At 38.6% G+C, this 18011-nt stretch overlaps 1 long non-coding RNA gene across 1 annotated transcript in view; it reads right to left on the bottom strand.

Moving 5' to 3' along the window:
* Positions 1-10553: 10553 nt before the first annotated feature.
* Positions 10554-18011, bottom strand: part of LOC122793762 — a 78749-nt gene continuing 71291 nt past the window's right edge. Inside the window, exon 2 of the long non-coding RNA XR_006363529.1 lies at positions 10554-10698. This is a non-coding gene — a long non-coding RNA (uncharacterized LOC122793762). The remainder of the gene's footprint in view (positions 10699-18011) is intronic.

Genomic DNA, 18011 nt, shown 5'->3' on the forward strand with positions numbered 1-18011 from the left:
TTCCCCAAGCACAGCCAGTAGGTCTAAGCCTACCCAGTCCACTGAGCCCATAGATATAGGACAGGTGGAGAGCAAGGACTTTGAGCAAGGAAGTGTGGATACTGTGGCTTCAATGCCTGTTGAGTGCCAAAGTGTTGGCAAGGTGCCACATAGGGGGGGTAGAGAGAGGTGCTCCAAGGGGGCCTGCTGTCCCTCCTCCACCTGGTACAGGTGTCTCTTCCCATCTCACTCAATATATGTTTAGTGCCATCATGGAAGCACACAAACTTTCAGAAATGTGCTCCAGATGAATGTTCAGGGTTGTGGAAGTGGCACTATCTGTCATGCTTGACTGCCTCCATCATATCACAGATTCACTGGATTGGATGAATGACACATTGGAACAAGGGGTGTCTAGGATGGACTGAGGGGTGCCTGTCATGGAACAAGCAGTGTGTATGTGATGGAACATCTGCTGAGAGGGAAATGGTGTCCTTGTGAGCATAGGTCAGTCACAACATCTGCTGATAGCCAACGTGGCCATGCCCAATCACTGTCCCGTAGTGGCAGCACTTCTGCTGGTCCATCTGTGAGTGTGCTGTCAACACCCAGATGTGGCAGCCAATGGGGACATAGTCCTCGGTGTTCCATTGAAGGTAGCATGTCAAGCAGACATCAGTCATGCTCAGGTAGCAGCACTGCATCTACCTATTAGTCTTGCAGCAAGTCCTGATCCATCTGTCCCACTTCCCACTAGTTACTATAGTATATACCTTCCACAATGGATGTACAGTTTCCTACCATTTCTCCATGCAGCCTGATTGACATGGGCATCGTGAGACAATGTAGCAATTGCCTCATGTATATTGACAACCAGTTACTTCTAAAACTAATCCAACATGTGAGAGATGTATCTATACTATGAATTTGGAATCAATTCACTCACATAACAACAAACCAAATACCAAACATTTTGTCAGCACACACACTTCATTGCTTGCAAATAACAAGCTCAAAAAACATAAACCCACATACATGGATGTACTCACTAGAAGCCTACCTAGACATCAGAAACCTCCCATGTGCAAAGCTACTGCACACACTGCAGACCCAACAGAATCCACTACACATAATAATACACACAACAGTGTCTCAGCCAATAAGCCCCAAAGACAAAACACCTCGAAACCAAATGTCTCAGTCAAAAGTGACTCCATAGCGAGACACACAAATGTCCCCCTCACCAGTCTGGACAAGAAGAAGGTCACAATCAGCTGCCTGTCAGCTACCAGGATCCATCAGATCATCGACACACTCAAGTCTCTCAACCACAAGTACCATTATGACTCTGTCATAGTCCATGTTGGAGTGAATGACTGGAGACACACCTCACTGTACTATATGAAGAGAGACATGCCTGAGCTCTCAGATTATTTGTCCCAGGCAGGTATGTCCCTAGTCCCAGATAGCATTCTACCTTCACCCAGGATGATGCCGCAATATAAACAAAACATAACTGACTTCAGCAATTGGCTTAGCTTCTGTTGTCAGCCCAGGGGAATCCAGTTTCTGTCAGCCTAGGAAGATGTAGTCTACAAACCATGCTGCTTTGCCAGAGATGCTCTTCACCTGTCACCTTTTGGTTTTTGGTTTCTGGCAAAGGTACTTGTCTCCCCCATAGTGCCTTTTTTATGCAATGTCAGAACAACTAAAATCGTGATGTAAAAATAATCCATTAGAGACAAACTCAAGGTTATGCTGCTTAATGCAAGGAGTGTAAATCAAAAACTGCACTCACTGGAAACACTCCTTACTTTGGAAGATGCGCATGTCTGTGCAGTCACAGAGACATGGTTCAAGGCCATAGAGAGCCCCCAGGCCATGAAAGGCTGCAATGCCTTCCACACATTCAGACCTCAAAATGAGCATGAAAGAACCAAGGACAGTGATGTATACATCTTCATTAAAAACAAATACACCTCAAGACTGCTCAGACAGTATGACTCCATAACACTACTCCAAGTCCAACTAACTGTACGTAAAACTCACTGCCATATCATTGCTAGCTATCAGTTCCCCATTGTGAACAACACAAACCACTCTGCCTACTTGGACCTACTTGAGTTACTCATTATACATCCAAACACCTTGGTCATGTGTGATTTCAACTATCCTTCCATCAGTTTGGAGTCATATATGAGCAGAAACACGCTTGCCCTAAGGTTCATGGACTTTGTTAATACAAATGCTCTGGAACAGATAGTCTGCACCCCCACAGAGGGCTTGAATGTCCTAGACTTCGTGCTTAACAATATAGGGGGTTTCTGCACTACCACCTGTGTGTTGCCCTCCCTAGTAAGGCCTGATCATAAATCAGTCTTGTTCAAAGTAACAATCAGACCTGCACCCTCCAAGAGCAAAACGGATGAAAAAAGTTTCCAAAGCAAACTATAGCCTCCTATGTGATGCCATAAATAGTTGCAACCCCCCCCCCCCTCATTACCACTGTCAACAATGACTGCTATACAGAGATGTACACAAATGGCCTGTATATATTTGGCTGAACATGAATAGATCCAAGCAAGGTCCTCACAAAAATGCAAGCCACCCTTGTGGGCAGGAAGCACATATAGCTTATACAACAAGTGGAAGAAACTAAAGTCTAAGAATAAGAGGGCACTGACTAAGCAGATGAAGGACACCCTCCATAGCTTGAATAAGCAAACTGGGTATCTTGTAAAGTCATCTAAAGCCAAGTATGAAGCTAAACTAGCATCCCTAGCTAAAGATAAGCATGAGGCATTCTTTAGCTACATTAGAAATCTAAAAGGGAAGGGCCAGCTTTGTGCCAAACTAGTAGTAGATGGTACCACTCATATTGACCCTGAGGACATTGGAACCTGCTAGTAGACAGATTTGGGGCAAAATTCACCTCCCCCTGTCCCCACCAGACATACCCCAAAGCATAACTTTCACCAGTCCTCTGCCTAGTATCTCCAAAGAGAAGGCCATAACCACACTCTCCATGGCCAGAATCACAGCCTGTATGGAACTGGATAACATCATAGACTGCCTACTAAATGGTATGAAACAGGACCTAATGTAACCAGTTAGCACTCCATTCAACCACAGTGTAAGTACTGGCTTTGTCCCGGCTGAGTGGAAAACAGCAACAGTAATTCCCTTGCACAAAAGAGGTCCATCAACCAACCCTGGAAACTATAGCCTCATAAGCCTAACCTGACTTATCTGCAAGGCCATGGAGAGAATCATCATGGATCTGATCAACAAAGAAATAGGTGACCTTCAAACTCGTGACCCAACACAATTTGCCTTTATTAAAGGTAGATCATGCTTATTAAACCTGGTGGACTTCTTCAAGAAAGTCAACAAAGCCCTGGATGAAGGCAAAACACTACATACAGCCTATCTTGACTTAGCCAAGGCTTTGGGCACAATCTCCCACTCAGCCATTATTGAGAAACTCACACAGCTGGGAATAAGCTGGAGGTTGTTGTTAAATAAAGTCATAGTGGAGAACTATAAAAAGGGGAAGAAAAAAAATATGGCATGGACTGACTACAAAAAAAAATTGATAGTATCCCACATTCATGGATAAAGGAGTACTTAAAAATGTATAAGATACACCCTGCACTGATCAACTACATTACAGTGACCATGAAACAGTGACAGACCACTTTGCAATTAATCAGGTTAAAGGACAAATTATTATTCCACGGATAATAATTCAAAGGGGGGTATTCCAGGGTGACTCTCTGTCACCGCTTTATTCTGTTTTGCCCTTAACCCATTAAGCTGTCTACTTAACAGCTTAAGCCATGACTACAATTTGGCTCCTAGAAAAACAACAGTGTAAAAACTTTTCATCTTCTCTTTGTTGATGATTTATAGCTGTATAGCTCATCAGATGAGGAACTGAAAGCACATCTGTAAGTTATTAAAAATTTTTCAGATGATATAAAAATGTGATTTGGTCTTAATAAATGTGCAAAAGCAACCTTTAAAGCAGGAAAACTGTAGTGCCAAGAAAACATCAGTTTGGGACAAGAATGCGATATAAAAGAACTTGAGCAAGAGGGAGTGTATAAATATCTGGGAACTGATGAAGGATCAACAATAAAACATGAACAAATGTGAATAAAACAGTAAGGAATATTTTAGAAGACTTAAATTAATCCTGAAAACAGGATTGACATATAGGAACAAAATTCAAGCTATAAACCAATTTGCTCTTCCTGTCCTCAATTACAGTTTTTGAGTGATTGACTGGCCCCAAAATGTGTTGGATAGATTAGACAGGAAAACAAGAAAGATGCTTCATGCTCACCAAATGATTTATAAAAATCAGTACATACCAAGATTATATATTCCCCATTCCGAAGGAGACAGGAAAACAAGAAAGATGCTTCATGCTCACCAAACGATTTATAAAAATCAGTACATACCAAGATTATATATTCCCCATTCCGAAGGAGGTATGGGGCCTCCTTGAAATTGATTACATGTATAGGTCTGCAATTGTGGGACTGCACACATATCTGCTGACCTCACAAGACCCAAATGTAGTGAAAGTTTTGAAACATGAGGAGAATAAATCTAAGATGACTTCCCTGCTTAGTGTAGCAGAAGCATATCGGCATCAAGCAGGAATGGAAATCAAACCAGAAGTAGATAAAAATCAGGTATCAACTGAATGTGCCAAAAAATAAATGAAAGAATATAATGTGAAGGATCAGATGAGAAGACTAGAAATGTAGAAATGAATAAGTATAGTTGCAAGTACAGAAAACTTCTGGAAGAACCTGATATTGATCTGGAACAAATGCAGGAATGGTTATGGAGTGGTGAATTCAAACCAAGAGATGAAAGGTTAGGACCAAGATAGTGAGTTATGTACATGTTGGTTTACAATGTCCATTTAACATATGGAAGAAACAGACAAATGTAGGTTTTGTAAAATAGAACTGGAAACAGTCGCACACCTCATTGCTGGTTGTAACATAGTAATAGCAGCAGGACTGTATACTGAAAGGCATAATAATGTGGCAAGACTGTTGCACCGGGGATTTTGCAAACATTATGGTACTGAAGTGACTGAAAAACAATGAAAACATGAGCCACAAAGCATCATAGAAAATGATGAAGTCTACATCACATGAGATCACCCATTACCAACAGTTCAAAAGACAGATGCGAGAAAACCGTATATAGTGGTCCAGGAAAATAAGACAAAAGTAGCATCGGTCATTGAAATCACCACATCCAGTGACTACAGTGCCTTGTATACAGAGATGCACAAAGTCATAAAATAACAGGACAGGATTTGCAGGCAGAAAATACAGCACTGTGGAAGAAAGACACCCAGACAGTTCCAATAGTAGTTAGAGTAATGGGTCATATAAAAAAATAATCTACAATTGTATTTAGATATGTTATCAGTACATGTAACCCCGTACAAATTGCAGAAGGAGTCATTAATGGGCACATTGTGGGTGCTGCATAGAGCACTTCTGGCTGACATCAAGGATTAGAACAATACTAAATTCATGAACTTTTATCATACTTTGACTTGGGAATGGGGTCCATTCCCACTAAGGTATTAGAAACCCAAATTATTTAGAGAAATTAAAAAAATGGGAATTAACCCATATGTCACTAAATGGGTAGCGAACTGGATCACCAACAGAAGACATATAGTCAAAGTTGAGGATTCCACTTCTACCAGCAGACAATTTACCACTGGTGTTCCACAAGGATCTGTGCCGGGCCCCCTACTGTTTTGAAATGTATTTCTCAGAAGTCCAGGGGAAAATATATGGCCTGTGGCTTACCATGTTTACCAATGACTGCAAATTGGGTGCAATCATTGAGTCCCACAATGATGCTGACATACTACAAAAAGGGCTTACACAGACAAATGATTGGTGCCAAAGCCACAGACCCAAAATAAACAAAACTAATGCAAAAGCATCCCTTCCACCAAAGGGGAAGTCCTTGCAAATTACAATATTAACAGTACCCACTTAGCTCAAACCCTGTGGTGACAGGATTGGGAGCTCAGGTTGTTAGCAACCTTAACTTCAATCACCATGTGTCCACAGTGGTAAGAAAGGCCTTCTGTGTTGCACATCTCATAAGTAAGGGTATCACATCCAGAGCTAAGGATGCTATAACTATCCTGTACTCATCCCTCATCAGACCACTAATAGAGTGTAATGCTCCCTTCTGTATGTACCTCACCAGACACTTGCAGTAGGTCACAAGACACCTGCATCAGCTGGAGAGACATCAAAGGTTTCACACCAAGAAAATTCAGGGCCTGCAACATGACCTCCTTGGACAGAATGAAGGCCCTGTCACTTTACTATGTAGATTATAGGCTCCTGAGAGGTGACTTGTGCCTGTTCTACACAGCAGTCTCAGACACTAGCCTAATGGAAATGCTGCACATCCACTAGTCCCACGAGACAAGATTAACTCTAATGTATGATATTAACATGATACGCTGGGGAGACAGATACATCTCCCAGAGATTGCAGTTCTCTGGAACAAACTCCCAATTTGCATAAAACAGAGCTTCTCAATGACCCTATTTAAGTGTATTTTAGACAGCAGGACAGGAGACTATAAGTTTACCCCAGGTTTGCCATCCATGTCCCTCTTAGATAAGGGCAGTTCGTGCTGATCATAAAGTTGTGCTACAAATATAGACCATACAACTTGGTCAATAAAGGAACAATAGTATAACATGGCTAGGCTTATAAAGGACCTAGGGCCAAAGCCTAGTAACCTCCTATCAACCTACGGTGACGTCTGCCTGGGCTATAGGCCAGGTCTGATCCTGCTGTGGTGGGATGGCTGCATATGCAATAATCTTATACAGCTGATTACATCAGCATTGTCTGTTGAGCATTTTGTGATAACAGTGTCCCACATGCTGGTGTAAAAGGGTCTCTGTAATGTCAGGTAACAGCACACACACACACACACACACACACACACACACACACACACACACACACACACACACACACACACACACACACAAAATTGACTGCAGTGAGTATAAAACCCATACCTATCTAAGTACATAGACTACAGAACACAGTACTTTATGCAAGTGTCACAGCACAAGTCTGACTTTTATATGTCTACAAGTCAACGTATAGTGCATAAGAACAGCAGGCCATGTGGGAGACAAGGAGATGGGAGGTCTGCATGAAATAGATGTGTAGGCTTGTGCAGGTATAAAAAGACTAGCAAGCTGGGCCATTTCAGAAGTAACTGTTGGACAGCACATCTCTTCGGCTGACTAGCTATATACACACACACACTTGACTGCAGTGAGAATTGAACCCTGCCTATGTAAGGAGCACAAATTACAGAACACAATACTTTAAGCAAGCACCATGGCACAGGTTTGACTTTTACATGGCTGCAGGTTAACTTATAGTAGATGACATCAGCAGTGCATGCTTGAGAGAAGAAGAATGACAGGCCTGCCTGAAATGGATGTGTAGGCAGGTGCAGGTATCAAAATACTTTCAAATGTTTGGGATTGAGGCAGTAACTGCAGGATACACACTTGGTCTTCTGACTGGACACACACACACACACACACACACATATATATATATATATATATATATATATATATATATACAGTTGACTATAGTGAAAACAGAACCTCTACCTATCTAAGTACTGAGATGAGAGAACTCAGTATTTTACACAAGTATCATGGCACCAGTCTAACTTTTACATGGCTGCAGGTGAACTTATTATAGATGACATCAGCAGGCCATGTGGAGCACAATAGGTTGTGAGGCCTGCACTGGCACATGGATTCATAAGTTCATATAAGGCCAGTAGTCTAACCTTAGAGTTTGTCCTAGGTGTGTAGAAGCCTAGCTGTGTAAAAACACAAGTACCCTTATTGAGCATAATTGGATGTTTGAGTTTAGCAGAACAGGATTGTCAGCACCACTGACTGACCCTGTTCATGAGGAAGCGCACAATATTATATATTACACTTTGTAGTGTGGTTGATATATGTGTGTAAAAAAAATGCTAAGCCCCCAGGGTTGTACTGCTTGGGGGGGGGGGGGCATGAATGTTTTGTGTATAATATGATGTATGCTTAGAATGTGCCCTGGTTTTGCAATGTTTCTATGTGTAGTTTTATGCCATACAAAGGAAATGGCCAATAAACACCAGTAAGAAAACTTCATATATACAGTTCCAATGCACAGTGAGCAGCGGATTTGCGAGATGGTTAGCAAAGTGTACACATATGGGAGTTACACCTGTTTGCCCATAGGTATGCAGTGAGCAAACATGAGCTGTTTTGCTAATGTCTGCCAAGCTGAATGGAAAAGTGGCAAGCAATTGCATGTATAGGCAGTTGTGTATGTGTTATTCAGAAAAAGCTAAATCCATGCTGTTCAAGATAACAGGAATACATTTACAGGACTATACTAAACAGTATACTGGAAGCCATACACTTGATCATAAATGTAATAATACATAGATTACTCTATCTGTAAAAAAATACTACAAGGAATATAATATTCAAACCCAGGACCATAGTCACTGCAGTCTTACACTTACATTTGTTGCCACAAGACTGTTGAAGCAACAGTTGTCTATGTTGCACTTCATTGCTGTAAACTGCAATGTCACAGTAGTAAAAGAAAGGTTGCACACACTGTACTAGAATCCAGTGCCATCTCTACTCCAGACTAGATTTTCACGAAGGCCAAGGGCATTAGTCGAATGTATCCAATTACTGTTTTTGGCCATCTGCTTTGTAGGTGACCCACTGTGCTTTGAGCAAACCAAATAAACACAGCCATTACCTGCTTATGCTATCTGCACTATGCGGCACATCACACAAAAAGTAAAATGAAAGACAAGAGGAATAAGAAAAGCAAAACCTCAGTAATGGACACATATAAGTAAAATAAGTATTTGCTGTCACATGTTAAAGTACTTTCTGTACAAATCTACCACTCTTTACTTCATTACTGCACCAAGTTAAGATATACAATGATATGCTATAATATTATTAAAGAATTCTGTCTAGGGTCAGGACTTACCTTGCAAATGCAGCAGTTGAGACTATTTTATTTCAAGAATAGAATTCCCTTGTCTCTACTCCCATGGTATTAAAGTATGCATGGAAAACCAAAATGTAGGCTACACGGATGCTTTATAGCTAGTTGATTAGCTCCACTGTACTGAAAATCACCTGTTTATGCTGTACTTAGCACCTATGATAAACACCTGCTACTTTACTAAATATATCAACTCTGTTGGTGGGCATCAGTGCGTGATGAGCACCTATGTGACTCTGTGTACACTGATGCTGAAATAAGGTGAACACAGGTGATCTTGTTAATGCTTTTGTCCGTACCTGTGATATCGTGCAAACATACAGCTCAAAAAGTGGAGGAAATGTTGCAGACCCTGTACTAGAAACTAAGAACTTCTATACTGTTGCTCTAGACATACACATGCTGCCACAGTAATAGTTATGTGACAAGCACTAAGAAAGCTGCCATTCATTCATCCATTTCCCATGGTTGCACTAAGCACCACATCATTCAAACAAGGACAAAAATTAAAAATTTAATTTGAACTAAAATTGGACAGAGACAATACCTATTAACAAACATTAAGGAGAAAGAGAATGAAACAGAATTTGTGAATTGTGCACTGCTTGCATGCACTTTTGCACTTCACAGACCTACATGTACACCTCTGTAGATGTAACATGACACACCCTGAGGTCATCCTTCACTGTTGCCATGCATTCAACATAGATGCTGTGGAAGTGCTTACACAAAATAAACATGCCTACATGGTTACAGTTTTTTTTTTTTTTTTGGATTAAGCAATTCTAATGAGTTTTGAGCTAATTTGCATCTTCACCATGCTGACAGCTGTAATTCTACACAGTTGGTAACCTTGTAAGCAAGGAAACTGAAGGGAAGCCAATGTTGTATAGCCAAGTGAGGGTATTACTGAGGTATATATCTGCAGAGAGGAATGCAAGTTTGAATTCTATGTTTCATGGTGTTTACCCTTTTTGTTGTCTACATTTGTTATGAGTACATTGTTCATTTGGGGGTGGGGGTGTAAAACTGCATTTATGTCATGGCACTTAAAAGGAATTGTTACCATTGTTAATATAATTTTCTAGCATCAAACATGTCTAATAATGTCATAATGTGTGTGGGGTTACATGTTAGGGTCTGCTCTGTACAAATGTATCAACATTTACTTGCTCTTGTTTCCATGTAGACTCCTTTCTGTGGCTATATTCGAAAAACTTTTGAATAAGCAAAACAAGCATGGAATATATTTGGTTGGGTTACAGCTTGTTGAATCACTCCACCATGTCAATTTGCTTCATTAGCATACAATTCAGCTATTTATGCTGTAATGTGCTGTAATTTGCATGCCACAGAAGGTTCCATGTTTGCACATGAGTACACACTGCTACACGGAGTTTACTGAATCTAATACTCATCACATCACACAGTCAAAAATGATTGTACAGGCTTTATTGAATCCCCCCTATTATTTAACAATGTTGTGGTTTGTACTGACAATTTCCAAGAAGGCAATTAACAGAACGTGTAAAAGCAAAATGTCTCCATTGTTCAAAGATTTTGTTGATCTTGTCACAATTCTCTGTAAAAAAAAATCAGATGTTGGATACTGAACCAGATTAGAATCTTTATTAGATAAAACAGATAACCATGATTACCAAAGACATGAAGTTCATGCTATGTTATATTTAATGGAACTAATTTTAAGTGGTAATGATGTTCTTTTTCTTTATAAACATTTTTTACATTCTGAAAACTTAATAAACATTTTTGGAAAATATGAACACAATAAACTTTAAACAAATGAAATGGAGCAATGCAGGTAGGGAGAGGGAGTGATTAAAGTGTATAGCTGTCCAAAAATACCAACTGGTTCTGTTTTTTTTTTTTTTAACTGTAAAAAAGCTACAGGAAGTTTGTCCTCGCCTCTACATATATAGAGCCAATGAGAGAAAAAAAAATTCAGTGCTTTTTGCATGCCAAAGCTAAGTATCTGAGTAGTGACTAGGTTGACAGATTCTTTTTTTTTTTTATAACATTTGTGGGCTCCCCCTCCCAGTTATCACTGAGCCCTAGGCAGCTGCCTAGGTTACATTATGCTGCATTGGACCCTGATGTACACTGCATTTTTATCACTATATCCACGTTAAAAAACAAAAAGTAAATTTCAAGACAAAATGGGTTATTTCAAGAAGATATTCTATGAAAAACAGTAAGTAAGTAAGTAAGCTATTGTTACAAAGTCTCCAGAAACAATAAATGTAATATAGTGTATTGCCAATATAACTGCAATATTTAGTTTCATTTCTAGAACACTATATATATATATATATATATATATATATATATATATATATATATATATATATATCTACTTTGAAATAAATTTTAAAAAAGAACCAGAAAATATTGAGACTAGAACGTCAAACACAGTATTTTCTGAAAGTTTAGTACATAGAATGTTAGAATGCCAAAATGTAGCTAATACTTTTGTGGTATATGTGTAAAGTATGTGGTATCCCTTTAAGGTTTAGTAGTTTGTGAAAAATTGTTATGGTGGCCATTAAGTTGTGAGGTAGTGAACCTTTGGGTAGGTACAGATTTTTACAAGCTTTGGAAGAGAATTTCTAGTTGTTTTAATTAAAAGGTAAGTATACTATATAGATCAGACTGTATAAATGAAAACATTTTCCATTTTAAATGCAAATGTGAAGAAACTGTTATGGGTAGAGGTGTTTCTTTGTGTTTAGTAAATGGTGAATTTTCAAAGAACTACATTGTTTATACTTACAGAGGGGATTCTATTGAACTTTAGACATGAAGCTGTACCATGCTTAACAGTATATTTACCATTTTGTTTGTGGGAGCGCGATCTCGGAGCTGATATATTTAATTAGCAGCGGGTAGGGGGTTGTGGGGGGGGGCTTGCCACCCTCCTTAAATTTAGAGGAGTAAACAGTGATTTGTTTTACTTGGTGGTGTATTTTATACTGGTGGAGGTCAGGAGGATAAGATTTGTTTTTTGTTTGTAAATGTTTTGAGAATCAGTGTTCTAAACTTTCAGGAAATAGTGTGCTCAGTGTGTTGGTTTCAATGTTTTGTGGTTCAGGTTTTTGGTAATTTGTTATTTCAAAGTAGATCCATACACACACACACACACATCTATCTATCTATATATAAATATGTATATATATATATATATATATATATATATATATATATATATGTGTGTGTGTGTGTGCGTGCATATATGTTGGGTCCCTATCAGTTCAGCAAAAATTAGTTAATTGAATGGCATTTTTCAGTGCAATTACATCGAACATGCTATTTGTCGAATTGTTCATACTGAGATTGTGGTACAGAAAAGTTCAGCAAATTTGCCTTTTCCCCACTGTAGCATGATCTCGGAGTTGGTATATATAATTAGCGGGGGGTATGAGGAGCACAGCTCCCCACATGAGTGGAATTCAATGAATGGCATTTCTGATGAAATGCCGTTTGTTGAAATGACAGTTCGGTGAAGTGATATAGACCACCCCACAACTCACTGAAAGCTCAATTCGATGAAAACACAATTCACTGAAACATATTTCATTGAAATTTATATATGGCCTTTCCCCAGTGTAGTGTGACCCTGGAGTTAGAATATATAGTAAGGGGGGGGGGGTGTGGGGGCATAGCCTCCCACCTATTTTAAATATTTTGAGCTATGCACATGGATACTTGCAATTTCAATAAATTACTCTTTTCTAAACTTAATATATAACCAAACTATGCGGGTGGTGCTCCTACACCCCCCCTTACTATATATACTTACTTCAGGGTCGCACTACACTGGGGAAAAGGCCATATATAACTTTCAGTGAAATGTGTTTCAGTGAATTGAGTTTTCAGTGATTTGTGCACAGTCATTTGACTTTCAGTGAAATGTGCTTTCAGTGAATAGTCCTGGACCCATATATATATATATATATATATATATATATATATATATATATATAGATATATATAGATATATATATCTATATTACAAGTACACTATCTACGTACTTATACTGTACCAAGTCTTCACTTTATCAACACAAAAAATGCGTAGATGCTATTCAGTTCCCTTAACTTTCTCCAGTTTTAACCTGTTCTTATTATCATGTCAGATATTATGAAGCATGGAGTTGTTAACTTGTGAATGAGCCTACAGCCCAAGCCCATCACAAACAACGTATCCTGAATTTTACTATTATGTGCATCATCATAACACTGGCATGCCTTAAAATATATTTCAATTAATGTTGGTGTCAAAATATATGGCATTTCAGAGCTTAGTTTCCAAATTCAGTAAACACCCTACTCCTTTTTTATCAAGTTATGATCCTATACCGATATGAAAAATACTGTGTAGTGGATACTGTAAAGTAACAGGCTTCAACAATTTACTAAAGACTCAGTATCCCTCTATTACAGTAAAAGTAACTGTAGACAGTGCTGTGTCTACTCTAGAAGCAAGTCATGTTTAGAAAATGATTACAAAAAGGTGATGGCAGTCATTTATTGTGGAAGAAGCAATGGTATTACTGTGTAAGCAGGTAAAACTGTTGTATTTTTAAACAACAGTTATGAAGAGGTGGTGGAAGCCATTTACTCTGGGAGTAGCCATGGTATTACACTGGAATTAAGCAAAGCTGTGGTAATTTGGACAGCGGACATGAGGTGGTAGAAGCCATTTACTGTGGACACAACTATGGTAGTACTGTGGAAGCAATCAAAATGCTGGACAAGTAATTTGGAAAGCAATTAGACACAGTAAACACAGCTTATGAGACTGGCTACATAGTCTCTGCACTCTTTCTCGACCTATCAAAGACATTCAACATAGTTTTCCAATCCCTTCTGCTTACCAAACTCTCCAGCTTAGGAATTTAACTCTCAACCATACGCTGGTTTTCTAACTATCTTACCAATAGGCAGCTGTCGACTATATGGGAACATTCATTCTCTTCCTTCCTCAATACAGCTACAGGGGTACCCAAGGATTCTATATTGGGTCCTCTCCTATTCAGTATAAGTGTATACTAGGCAAATGGCCCTGGGGCCTTTACAAGCCTAGCCATAGGATTACCCTTGGGTCTTGCCACCTGACCTTAGTTCCCAGTGCCTCTGACGGGCCACTGGAGTTATAATTTTGTCAACAGCTTCCACACCCCTCTTACCCACAGTACTGTTATCTAATATGCAGATGATTCTACTATTATCTGCACTTCTAGATCAGTCTCTGCACTACAACATATTACTCAAGAAGCCTTTACTTCAACCAAAAACTTGGATGTCAAAGAACCATCTCACTCTAAACCCCAATTAAAACAAAACTCTCAATATTTATTCCCAAAAAATCCAACCTTGTTAACAAGTCTGAATTCTTTGTTCATTCACAAAACACCACTATCATTGAAGTCGTTCCTAACACCAAACTGCTTGGTGTCATCGTTGATGAAAAATTAAACATTCGGCCTTCACATCCACTTTAACATCAAAAATATACATAGGTGTCCTTTATAGGCATGCTTGCTATAGCCTGCAGTAGATTTGATTTCAAAGTACCTGCAATGTAATGCAATCAGTTACTCAGTCAGACAATAAATCAATAAATAAAGACAGCTGTATTCAAGTGACAGGTAAGAACATTAAAATGTTGAAGTATCCGATTTTTGTATGGCGTGTAGTGATTGGTATATAGTGCAATAAAACCAATGTAAAACTAATAAATCATTATCTACCAATGGAGGGACATCACTTTTAGTTAGAAAAGTACAGATGTGTGAATCACCTTAATGATACACTGTTCAGTGAGTTTGTATGTTATTCTGTAAAGAACTAGCGCTGGAAAGAAAACAGTTGGACCTGTTTTCATTACTGTGAATATGAAGCTGCAGTAAAGTGATCATTCCATAGTAGACAGCTGTTTACCAGTGGCAGCTGGTGACTTCAAATTAAAAGGGGGCTGCAGCAGACAGCTGAATGGGTGGGGCCAATGGAAATGGGTGTGGCCAACTAGAAAGGGGTGGAGCTATGCTCAAAAGCACAATAACTGGAACTTTAATTAAACACACTGCCCTACATGCCAAACCGTCATTACGAGAGTCCAATCAAGACAAAATGAAGTGTAGAAGAAAACATATTTCAATGCATTGGCTACATGACAGTTTACTTAATATCTAGAAGGAAACAAAAAGGTTGTGAGGCATGATAAAATAAAATACTTTTTAAATACATTACTGAAATCAGTGGCAGCTGGTAACTTCAAATTAAAGGGGGGCTGCAGGAGACAGCTGAATGGGTGCGGCCAATGGGAAGGGGTGTGACCAACTAGAAAGGGGTGGAGCTATGCTCAAAACCACAACTGGAACTTTAATTAAATACATTGCCCTGGGTGCCAAACTGTCATTTCGAGGGTCCAATCAAGACAAAATGAAGTTTAGAAGAAAAAAAATGTTTCAATGCATTGGCTACATGGCGGCTTACTTAATATCTAGATGGAAACAAAAAGGTTGTGAGGCATGAAAAAATAAAAATTACTTTTTAAATACATTACTGGAATACTAGTCAAAATCAAGTATAAAAAAAACCAAGCTTCTCCTTGCACTGCAGTTCTAATTATAAGTTATATTCAGCTTTATAAAAGTACCAAGTAACAAGCTGAAAGTAGAAATCTCTGTGATACCCCCACTTGTAAAAATGTTTCTTATCCAAAAAAGACCTGCTGCCTGACAACAACTATTTGTTTCATGGGGAAAACATGATCAAAGTAAAAAATGAACAGCAGACAAGAAACAAGCTCAAGATAAATTGCTTAAAGGATTACTGCACAGGTTATAGACCACACATGATAGATTGGCACTTTGTTTAGTTTACGGGTAAAGCCTGCAAAGATGACTGCAAATCTCCAACAAATGTAATGAGCTTCTGAAAATACTGTAATCCTGTTTTTTATTACAAATGCTGTCATATGCATTTCAATACCTAAGGTTTGTACATTATCTAATTATGTAAATATTATCTGCATGGCAACAACAAAAAGGCTTTCAGTGTTGGTAATTATTTAACAGTATGCCTATTAAAGGTTACTTGCATCTTACAATCTCAGACAAGCTTACCCAATGGTCATTAAAGCATTGCTACTTAAACACAAAGCAACAGGTCACTGCAACAGCATGCATTTTTGAATAATAAGCATAAGTCTAAAAATATGACAGAAAACCAGAACATTCTGCAAAATCAAGGACAGATGAAAAGCCACTGTTGTACTTGTGTCTATTTTGGCTGGGGGAATACTCTGCACACTTACACTGCATAACTGCTCCTTGCCTTGCTTGGACACATCCAGAGTCACTACATGGGGGAGTGGGATGCAACAAGTATGTCACAATTTGAAATGTCTCTGGCTGATGGTGATGGCTCTGACACTCATGCCTCTCAACCTCAGACCAAGAAATCTGGACAAAGCCATACATAGAAGTGGTACACAGGCCCAAAAATAAGGACAATGTTCAAATATTGTTCTTATAAACTTAGAAAGATAATAGAATAGTAGTAGGTCTTGCATTAGTATGAATTTTCTGAAGGGTATGAAATCTGAAACTCAAATGTCTGCCATTATTTTCTAACTTTAATCTTTAATGATCTGCCACTAATTTGGCAGAAAACCACAAGTTTATGAAAAACAGGCCAAAAATGTGATGCAAAAATATTAAATTGCCACACAATACAGCTGGGAACCTGTCAAAGAAGGGACAACTTTTTAATATTAGTACTGTTGACTTGAGCAACTGACAAAATAAGAGCATCTACATGCATTTCTGAAATAAAAGTAATCTACAACTCTAATCATTATAGTTATTTATAATTGCAAACCCTCCACATTTTCTTCCAAGATTGCCATTTTGCGGAGGGGTTATTAGGGGGAGAGCAACATTTTGAGCCAAAATTGGGGACAGTTGAGAGGTTTGGATATTCCTAATTCTATAAAGCAATTTATTTGCATGTACCTCTCAACCTCTTAATGCAGGAAATCTGGACAAGGCCAAATAAATATATTGGGAGAACATACAAACAGTACTAAAAATGCTCTTATATAAACTTAAGACAGTTGATAGAATAACAGTTCTTGCTTTAGCATGCATTTTTCTGAAGGTTATAACTTCTGAAACTCAATGTCTGTCATTATTTAGTGACTTCATTCCTAAATGATTTGCCAGAAAACCACACATTTTATGAGGAACAAACCAAAAATAAGAAGCAAAACTCTATTCATTCTGCAAAAATCTGGACAGTTGAGAGGTATAGTTCAGCCGGGGCTGTCTGAGTTTGCTGACCTTCCCCCCTCACAAAATCATGGTAGAATGGAGCCTCCCCCCTGCAGCCATTACAATGTCCCATTCCTTGTTTTTTTTTACCCCATTTCTCTTAAACACTGTAATGTGCATACTGCTTCACTTCTGTGAATATTTGGATTTCATTTGAAAGTTTTATTTTGCATTTTACAGCACAGACCCTCATAGATATTTGCTAAGCAAAGCAATGCAGTCTCACAATGAAAATAGACTTAGCATTAAAACTTCTCTGCCCTTGAAACTCACATTCATTGAAACAGCAATGAAGACTCACATTCAAAGAAAATACATTTTGCCAGTGGCAGATAAAGATTAACTTTGGGCTGTTTTCAAATCATAGGCCCCTTAAACATGAAACACACACATGCTTTTTGATACACCTTCCTGATTGTATTAAATTATATTCCTTGTACAATACAGTACAGTTGTTAGAGTGCATTTTAAATTTATTGTTTTGAACATTTTTCCAGTAAACAATGAAACAAAATGCATGCACCAATAATGACAAAAC

The sequence above is a fragment of the Protopterus annectens genome, chromosome 2.part0 (assembly GCF_019279795.1).
Source record: "Protopterus annectens isolate FY-2018-M chromosome 2.part0, PAN1.0, whole genome shotgun sequence".
Classification (NCBI taxonomy): Eukaryota; Metazoa; Chordata; order Ceratodontiformes; family Protopteridae; genus Protopterus; species Protopterus annectens.